Source organism: Sorex fumeus, unplaced genomic scaffold (genome assembly GCF_029834395.1).
Source record: "Sorex fumeus unplaced genomic scaffold, SorFum_2.1 ptg000123l, whole genome shotgun sequence".
Classification (NCBI taxonomy): Eukaryota; Metazoa; Chordata; class Mammalia; order Eulipotyphla; family Soricidae; genus Sorex; species Sorex fumeus.
In genome coordinates this window covers 2,495,643-2,505,998 of record NW_026606180.1, presented here as the reverse complement: position 1 = coordinate 2,505,998, position 10,356 = coordinate 2,495,643, and the positions used below count along the sequence as shown (strand labels likewise).

The 10,356-nt window shown below is 45.6% G+C and overlaps 1 protein-coding gene across 3 annotated transcripts in view; it reads left to right on the top strand.

The window, feature by feature from the left end:
* Positions 1-245: 245 nt before the first annotated feature.
* Positions 246-10,356, top strand: part of DAAM2 (dishevelled associated activator of morphogenesis 2) — a 108,689-nt gene continuing 98,578 nt past the window's right edge. For 2 of the 3 annotated variants that reach the window (XM_056137310.1, XM_056137308.1), the window contains exon 1: positions 9,893-10,007. The gene's annotated coding sequence lies outside the window, so the exon portion shown is untranslated. Of the gene's footprint in view, positions 368-9,892; positions 10,008-10,356 lie in introns of those variants that run through there. The other variant, XM_056137309.1, reaches the window with a different exon arrangement.

The window sequence follows — 10,356 nt, the reverse complement described above, 5'->3', positions numbered from 1 at the left end:
GTTGACAAAACAGAGGGCAGCTGGGAAGGCTTTTGCCCAGAGCTGGAAACAGCCACCCTCATTGTCCGTCTTGGCCCTCCCTGCTAGCGTCCCTCCCTTCCCCTCCCCTCCCTTCTGTCTGAAAGTGCGAAAATCACAAATCCTGAAGCGCTGCAATCAGACCTCTACCTAGGGAAAACGCAGCGCCTCCTTGCCATAGCATCCCGCTCCGAGACGCCTGACGTCAGAGCGGGGCGGGCGGGCGCGAGGCGGGCCTGGGGGTGGCCGCGGCTGTCTCGGGACACTGGGGCCGCCCGCGCAGCCGGGCCAGAGCGGCCAGCAGCGGCCAGCGGCGGCCAGCGGCGGGACGCGCCATGGGCTCCACGGAGTAAGTGCCGCTTCCCTGCTCCCCTCTGCGCCCTGGGCCGGGTGGGCGCGCGCCGCGGGCACTTCTCGCCCCTCGCTTTCTCCGGACTCCGTTGCGCGGGGCTGGAGAGCGGGGCTCCGCAGGCGGGCTGTCCTGCTGCCCCGAGGGGCTTGCAGGAGCCCCTGGTCTCTGAGTGGACTCTCAGGGCCCCAGTGCGTGTCTGTGTGCATGCGTGTAATTTTAGTGTGTGTGGATGGCTCCGTCTGGACACGGGACATTTCTTTGGAAAACTTTTTTTTTAAGCGCCGTGAAATCCGATTGTTGTTATCTCCAAATGGACAAACCTAACTCGTACTCCTCCTCGATGAACAAGCTTTTATGATGGAGACTTTGCAACCCCCCGCCCCCCTCCATCCACCCCCCAGTTCAGCTTTTGCCTTCATTTGGGTGATGGATGATTTAACTCTTTACCAACCCCCAATCGGCCCATCAGGTCTGGCTTCTGGCCCACGGGCATGGGTGCTGGACGTTCTTAAGCCAGTGGGACCTTGCAGGAGACCGTGCCACAGAAAAAAGAGGAACTGATGCAGGATCTCATACCTGAGTTTCTACCCGCTAAGCTCTGATAACACCAGCCCTGAAGCCTGGAAGAGAGATTCCAAGCTGGAGGCGGTGATCCTTCAGAGACCGAAGGGACGATGGCACTGGGGGATCATCCTCCTGTCCCTAGAACCCGTGAACGTGTCTAGTCCATGTGCCCACTGTCGGGAGACATGCTGGCTTCGCAGGGAGCACAGCTGTGCCCCTAAACAAGATGCAAACTCTTAACATAAAGATACTTGTCTGAGCTGTGGGGTGGAGGAAGGGGGTTGGCGGGGAGGGGGAGAGGGAGAGAGATTTTTATCAAAATTGAACACAGATTGCTGAGGTCTGGGCTTCATTTAACTCTTCTCTCTCTGCCTCCACTGCTCGGCCACAGTTCTGGGGGGAGCTTGGAAAGTTCTTGGGAAGGTGGAGAGGAAACCACACTTCTCTAGGAGAAAACTCCCTGCAGGTTTTCCTTGAAACCCAGATGGGAATGAAAGCAACTTCCCCTCTTCAACTGATTATAAGCTCCATCTTTCCCCTGCTTTTCATTTGGGTGTCAGTGACTTGGATTTCTCTAGTAAAGAGGGAGGATTTTTCTCTAGGATAGAGAGGGGGAATTGTTTCCCATGAAAAGTGGGAGCAAAGAGGGTGCAGACCTGCATGACCTATGGACAGCCCCCCCCCTCCCCCCGGGTTGTCCAATGCCTGGAGCTGAATGTCAATTGCTGGGTTTCACAGTCACCGCAAAGACAACCCTTCTGGCTTTGCTCTCACCGGCTTTCTGGTTTTGTCTTTTGCAATAGAGACAGCCTGCAGTGTTTGGGTGGGAGGAAGGTCGCCACACTAGCCCAGTGTACTAGAAAAATGAAAGGCAGAAGGGATGGGGAAGACATCTGGATCTGAAAACTAACCCACCCAAAGTTCAAGATTTGGGAAGGATTTAAGAAGTTGTACAGATGAATCCCTCGGGAAGTGCCATAAAACGACGCAGCAGACAGCAATGTCAGAGTGGACTCCTCTCATTTCAGGGGAATGTGTTCAACCTGTGTGTCATGGGGCGGAGAGGGGGTGGTGAAGGCAGTATCCCCAAGGGCCATGTAAACAAGACTGCATGTAAAAGAAGATGTATGGGGGCTGGTCCCAGGGAACTGCCTCTGCAACCTCCTGTTTCTGGCTGGTTGGCAATGCTAAGGGTCGTGGCCTCAGCTAGGAATGCATCAGAAGCCCACTTCTCCTGGGTGCTGGAAGGTTCATCGGACCCCCAACTCCTTCCTTGAACCCACCACAGTGCTATTATTGTCTTTCTTTGCCTCCTGTTTCCTAGCTCAGTTCCCTAGTTTTCCTCCAACCCCTTGAGTAGGGAGGGAATACTCCTGCCCTCCCTCAGGATAAAAGGAGGAGAGAAAATTCATCCTGGGCATTAACACTGGGAGCAGAAACTGAAAGGCAGGACAGTTGAAAGTCCTGCAGTGGTTTTGCTTCAGGTGAGTTGGAAAGGGTGGCCTGTTTCTGTGGGAACCTCTTCTTGTCTTCTTTCCCAAACACATTAACCACTGGGTTAAACTCTTCCCATCACTGTGGGGCAGGTTCAGGTGAAGAAGAGGGCTGTTGATGTGAAGGTGAGAAGAGGAAGCTGGTGAGGGCTCAGGATGTGGAGATTTCTGGCTTTGATTTTAAGTGTGTCACAGAAGAAACTCCAGGCATGATCCCACTCAATCTATAAATTTATAAATAAAAGGTGTAATACTCTGGAAAAGATGGAGCTCTAGAGTAAGAGGGAGAGCCCCAGAAACACTCTGGTCACAGCACAAGCCAGCTCAGGGAGCACTGGAGCCAAGCTGTGGGCTTTCAACTCTTCCGTCAACTGTGGAAGAGTTCATGGAATCTTGTCCCTTGTGAGTTGCCTCTTGGAGATTTTTCACCAACTTCAGCTCAGGGCAGATTCCCAGGCTGCTGCTACTTGGGCTCAGTGCCCCCTCTATCAATTTCAGCTTCTGGCTGACTCTCGGGTAATTTCTGAGCTCAGAAAACTCAGACAAGATACATTCTCAGGCTCTCCTAAGGACCTGAAGGCAACTGCACTCAGCAGGAGAATATACTTAAAGGGTGTCCTTGGCTTTGAGAGTGGGTGGCCCTGTGGTGCTCCATGGTCTGAGGCAGTGTCTCAGCAACAGGGGATACCAAGTTCTTCACTCTGGGGTTCAGATGTTGCTTAGTAGCACAGTAAGGCTTGGGAGAAAAGAAGAAACTTGGATCTAATGGTTTATTCCAGCTGAGCATCAGTTTCCTTATATGTATAATGAAGATGCTGTTTACTTCCAAAGCTTACTAAAAAAGTGATATCTATGCAAAAAGACTAAGAACAGAACTAGTAATGTTGTGAACTCATCATACTAGGAAAAGCTTAATTTTGCCGTTTAGATTTTTAGCCACTTGAATCTTATGTTTTTTGGGAAAGACATCTCCCCACGCCTGATTCCACAATGAAAGGACAATGGGTAGAGTTTCTAGGACTCAGATACACTTTATTTATTTTCTCCAGAAAGGGTGGCCAGTAGAGGAATATTTGTTCAACCTGATAGGTGGGAAGAGATGCTGGGAATTCTGAAAATCTGACCTGAAGCTCCCCTTCCCTGCTAACCCAGTTCCCTCGAGCTCCATTAGGACACTAGAGCAAGCCACATGTGTGTGGTACGTGGTAAGGTAGTGTGAAGGTGGGGCGCAAGATCCCATAGTTTTGAAGAATAAAGCTAAATTCTGTTTGGTCAGGCAGCATTTTCTCCAGAGCGCCCAGGGTCAGGGTAAGGGGAAGCATGACAGGCATAAATCAGAGACATTCAGCCATGTGTCAAATTTCAGGTGGATGGGGGTCTGCTGCTCTGGCCCCATGGTGGTCTCAGAGCCACAGAGAGCAGCTGCAGGTTCTCCTGGTCCATCCCACAGCTTCAGAGTTACCCTGCAAGTTGACGTTTATGACTTTGAAGATCACATTTGTTTCTGTTTTGCTCAAGCTCTCACTCTCTCTTTAACCATGGCCTGGGATGACTTTTCAGCTTTTAGGAGTCTTAGCTAGTGGCCAACTTCTCTTGAGTGGCCTGGATTTTGGAGTGGGGGTGGTCATGGTAAGTGAATTCCTCTCTTCATAAGCATCCTTTTCTTCAACTCTCTCCTCACGTGTTTGGATTGTTTGTTTGTTTCCTTATGAAGCTATAAAACTGAACCATCAAGATGTTGTGTAAGGAGGTAATGCCTTTTCTGGGACTGTTGTAGTGCTTTGCAACACTTTTCAGGTGAAGGGCTTGCAAAGGCAAGGGGGAGTAGGGGATCTTTCTGAGTCTCCCCTTTTCAAAGGAAAAAAAATGGAAAAAAGACCTGAGGAAAAAAATCCACTAGGTAATTTGATGTCTCTCTGAGTCCTGGCCCAAGGGGAACAAGATTCTTCATAGTAGCTCCAGGATTCCTTGAAAAGAACTTTAATTCACCTAGGTTTGTGTTCTGACACCTTTGCTCACAAGGTGTTCAAACTCTCAGCAGTGTCTTATTCCTCTAATCAATGAGAACACTAGCTCTCCTCACTTCTCAAGGCTATTCTAAAAATGAAATGAGCTCCTATATGGTGAGAACATAGGAAAGAGCTCGGGCCCAGAAAAACGTGGATAGTTGTTCCCCTGTGTTTCTAATCTCAGGAAAATACTTGGCTTTGGGCATTTGTCCATTAAATCAGCATAAATATACCACTGATTTAAAGATTTAACAATATCACTGAAATATCAGCTATCTCAGCCTGTGTATGGAGACTTTCAGTGCAAAAGTGAACAACCACCCCAGGCTAAACTCAAGGCAGCCTCATGTGGGTCCCTTACTGGATTACACGGAAGGCAATAGCACACTCACCCAGGAACCAGGAATATTATGGACTGGTATTTCCAGATTATTTTAGGAAAACTAAAGTGCTTTTTTGATTCAAAGAGTCAAGGACAAAACTGGGGAGAGAAAGGAAGGCACTACCTCACATGAGAACCCAATAATTACAGTACAATGCCAGTGGGGCTTTACATTTGTAGAACCATCTGCAGTTTAGAAAGCATTGCATCCTCATAAGAGTCCTATTGTATTAGCATTCATCATATTTTACAGTCATTTGGTTTTTTTTTGGTTTGTTTTCATCTGGAGACACTAAAACTACTAATATTGAAATATAAAATGTGAGGGCTTCAAAGATTTACCGTATGTCAAATAGTAGATAGGGGAGATGGGGTGTCCCTTTCAGCCATGTAACCAAGAGAACACAGCCCTGCTACAAATAAGAATCACCTAGGGTGCTTGTAAAAGTATCAGACCTGAGTTCCTCCATGGCTAGTTGTTTTTATAAATTCCATGCAGTAGGGTCATGCGATGATAGTTCTGTAAATATCCCAGGTGATCAGAAGTTTGAATTGAGAGAATAGTAAGGTTAGGACTAGAGTGTTTGTCATGGGGAAAGACAAGACAAAACCTTGCTCTGATTTAACCTTTCTGAAGGTAGAACTTAGGAACTTCTCTCTGTATTCCAGAACCTTGATCAGTGCCTGATGCAGGTAGACATTTAGTATACATTGGTAAATGATTTAAAGAATAAGCTGCATAGAATCAGATATGACTGTTTTGGACACTTGGTGATGCTCAGGGATCCTCCTAATGGTTCTCAGGGAGACCATGTGTGGTGCCTGGTGTAGGAGAAGGTTCAGATAAATGCAGGGCAATACCTAAACCCCTGTACTATCTCTCTAGCCCTGTAGTTATCTTTTTATAGCCATATTTTATCTGTCCCCTAGTTTTATAAGTAAAGTTTTTTGGAACGCCCTCCCGTTGATCGTCGATTTGCTCGAGCGGGCCCAGTAACGTCTCCATTGGAGACTTTGTTGTTACTGTGTCTGGCATATCGAATACTCTCGGTAGCTTGCCGGGCTCTCCAGCTTTTACAAATGCTGTGAAATTTGTTTTCTATCATCTATGGATACATTCATGCTTAAGAAGACAACTTGGGTTGTTGTTATTGAGACCATATGGCTCACAAGAAAAAGAAAGCATCTTCTTTTAGGTTTTTTAACAGAAAAGGGTTAGATGCCCCAGCTCTGGATCTGAGATCTGGACCAAACAAGTCTAGTTTAGCGAGCATTATTCCAGCATGATGGTCAAGAAGACATGGAATCACACAAACCTGACTTATGTCCCCATCAGGTCTCTGTTGTATGACAGTATTTCATTTTATCTCTATGATACTGTTTTATCATCTGAAAGAATGGGGAGAAAACAAATGGTGCTTCCCTCACTTGATTGGTTTGATAGTTGTCATTTGTTGTTTCTGCTCTCATGGACGTAATAGTGACCAGTAACTAGCCAGACAGAACAGAAGTTAGACTGAACTGAAAATTCAATCCTGTGTTACTGACAGAACAAGGGATGTGGTAGGAAATATCAGTTGAAGAAAGACTGATGTAAATGTTTCTATATTGATCAACACTGACCAATTCCCATCATCCTTAAGAGATAACTATGGTTTTAACTAACGTTTTTTAGCATGTCAGCAATATTTGCTTTTTATTTATTTATTTTTTGCTTTTTGGGTCACACCTGGTGATGCACAGGGGTTATTCCTGGCTCATGCACTCAAGAATTACTCCTGGCAGTGCTCAGGGGACCATATGGGATGCTGTAACTCAAACCTGGGTCAACCGCGTGCCAGGCAAACACCTTACCCACTGTGCTATTGCTCCAGCCTCAGAACTTGTAAATATTAAGGTGTATTATAATAGCCATACAAGCTAGCTAAGCATTGCAATTCAATGAATTAAGAATAGCCAAATCAAATCCCATAGACAACCAGAGAGACAAGAGCATTCAAGTTTATAGGTTACTGTGGACTCCTGTGGACCCATCCTTTCAGTTTGTGGTAACTCTTGCCGTCTGGAATAGCCTCTTTCATAGAGTAGCCAGAGACAGGGAAAGATGGAAGAAACTTAAAACCAACCCTTTGACTTCCTGTCAGCAGATGTGGTGGAAAGTTGGCTTTGACCTCCTCAGAACTTTGCATGTATACATGCCAAGATAATTGGGAGTTGGCCTGGTATGGTCAGTTTTCATTAGTTTGGTAATAAAGAGAAGGCTGGTCACGGATAATGGTAAACAGCAGATAATTCACAGCATGGTCTGTTGATCATAGAATGTATTGCATAATTTTTATATATTTTAGTGAGAGTTCATTGTGGTGGCAGATATATATTGTGTGTAAAGTAATGGTGAAATGAAGTTTTTCCTAATTAATAAGAGTTAGGGCACACAAAAATCTTGGCCTTGAGCAAAATATTTCTTTAGATTAACCCCCTAAAACAATTTACAGTGGTCTTCTGAGAGGAACTGGAGACAAAATAAAAACAGTATTTTTTTAATTATAAGTTCCCACTAGGCACATGGCATTGTGATGATAATTTTTATTGCATTCATCATTAGGTAGTTTTACATGATGAAGGTAATTCTTCCTCGCATACAAGTGAATCAACACTATACTGAGATACAAACAGGGACCTGGAACATGAATAACATCTCCGCCCCCTTCCACACCCTGGTAATTATTGTTAATAGCTAGAATTATATCCTGTCTTATCTTTTCCCTTGATCACACAAATACCTACAGGTGTGTATACAGGTGCATGTGGGGGGTCTTGTCTAAGTGTTTGCTCTCACTGAAATGGAATTTGTACATGTGACTCTGCTTTTATTCCCTTTGGCCATGTGTGGATGAACTCTACTTTTTCTGATCTCTTTTGGACCCACAACTCTATACATTCAAGATGATGTCATTCTGCGTGGGGTGTTTATTTTGTCATCAGTCAGTCCTTAAAGCATTGGTTTCATCCCAGATGATCAGTTTGGATCTTGAGTCTGACCTACAAAGCACTCATCAGAGCTTTGCTTTAGCACTCTGGCTGAGTAGGAGCTGTGGATCATCCTGGGCTTTGACTCCATGTTGTGGACTGTTTTATCTATTATGGAGGCTAATCAGCCGTGAGGTCTCCCCTCTCCCAGAAGATTTACTGTTCCTTCCTTGTGTCTCTGTAGTCTCTGAATATGCAGGAAATGCATCAGGAAACAGACAAGATGGATGCATGACACTAGAGAGCAGCTCTGAAGTTCTCCAATCGCATGGAGAACCATCAGGTGCACAGACCATGAGGTTGGCCGACTGGGTTCAAATCCTGAACTCTCGTATAAAGGACTCTAGGTGGTACCATCCAGAACCTCGCTCACTAGCACTGTGTTCCAGCCTTAGGAAGCAGAAGAATCTGGAATGGTCTCCCTGGAAGAATTACCCTGCTGACAATCTGTCCTAAGTCTACCAGTGCCCAGTAACTGGGGGGAGTGAGAAGATCTGGCTGTACAAAGCAGGGAATTGTACAGAGTACTTCAGATTCAGGATCTCCAGATCATTGATTGAGGCAGCCTGACTTTTTCCTCTGCTCTGTGCTGTTCCTCTCTTTGTCCCTTCATTCTGCATGGTCAATTTTTAGAGCCTTTCTTCTCTGGAAGTTCAAGAATTTTATTCTATTTTTTAATTTTTCTTCATATACTTTCCCCCCCTATTTTCCCATTTATTTATTTATTTTTCTTATTTTGGACTGGAGCGATAGCACAGAGGGTAGGACTTCTGCCTTGCACATGACTGATCCAGCCAACCCGAGTTCGATTCCTCCGCTCCTCTCGGAGAGCCCAGCAAGCTACCAAGAGTATCTCGCTGGCCCGGCAAAGCCTGGCAAGATACCCGTGACATATTCGATATGCCAAACACAGTAACAACAAAGTCTCACAAAACATTACTGGGCCCTGTCGAGCAAATTGATGAATAACAGGAGGACAGTGCAGTGCAGTGCTTATATTTTTTAATGACTCACCATGAGCTACAGTTACAGACTCACAAACTTTCATGATTATGTTTCAATCATACAATGATCAAGAACCCACCAGTGCCCATTATCCAACACCAATGTTCCCATTATCCCTCCCGCCACCCCCACCCCTCCCCACCCCCTGCCTCTGTGGCAGGCACATTCCTTTTTACTCTCTCTCTCTCCTTTGAGTGTTATGGTTTGCAATACAGGTACTAAGCGGCCATCATGTTTGATATATAGTCTACTTTCAGCACGTATCTCCCATCCTGAGCTAGCCTCCAAGCATCATTCACTTAGCATTCCCTTCTCTATTCCAGTTGCCCTTCCCCCCAGCATGTGAGGACAGCTTCCAAGCCGGGGAACGATCTTCCTGGCCCTTATCTCTATTATCCTTGGGTATTAGTCTCCCATTCTGTTACTTTCACTCTGTTACTCAACAATTTTATAGGACATAATTTTGGAGGAGTCCTTTTATTTTTCTCCCCAAGTTGGTGACTATATTAGTTATGTAATAAAATGTAAGAACTGACAGATTTTTTTACAGATAGGTTTGTCCCATACTGGGCAGTCTGAGAAAATGTTTTGACTTTTCTTGTTCAATTTGCATTAGACCCTGCCCCTCTGCTCTATGCATCCTCAATGTCAGGCTGATGGTGTGGGTGTATCTAGGGAGAAGCATGACTGGGTGGCTTTGTTTTCACTCTTCCTGCAGACAAGGGACTGCGCAAGTTGACCTTTGGGAATTCCTCTCCATCTTACTGGCAACATAAAGAGGGGTGATCTTAGAGGACACTGCTGCCCCTTTCCTTTTGCCCCAATTACCTTCCTGCTTGCATTAGGGTTCTTGCATGGGGTTCTGCCGATTCTAATTTGTTATCGGTGCTCTTTTTTCCCGCAGCATTTGGCACTGTGTGCTAAACATCCTGCCTCTCAGGTTATATGCACTGAGAATCTGAGTGCCAAAGCAAAGCTTGCCTATATGATGAATGCTCTTTGTGCCAGACCTGGGGACCTAGCCTCACAACTCACTGTCTAATTGCATTCCAAGCTGCAATGTCAACACTCCCTCCCTTCGTTCCTCTCTCTGACACAACATCCAGTCTCAAGATCCCTGAAGTTGAGGTTGAAAGGGATGAGACTAAGTCCAAGTTAGTGGAGTGGTCTTCAGTATTTCTACAGGGACTGAGGGAGTTTTGAAGTTAGTTTAATGCAAATTCTGTTTTTGTGGACACACAACACTGATAAACAGACTGTATTTTTTAGTACAAGGCTGTGGTTCAGAGCACAGACAATGGGTTTAGATTTTGCTTTCACTTCTTCCTAATTGTGTGACTGTGTTACTACATCTCTGTGTCTAATATATCCATCTGTAAAATGGGTTCTTTGAAGATAAAGCTAATCTATGATTTAAAATAAGGTATTTGAAACCATTCCTGGCACATGGGAAGCACTAAGCAATGTTGGTAATGATAACAGAGATAGTACAGATGGAGAGGA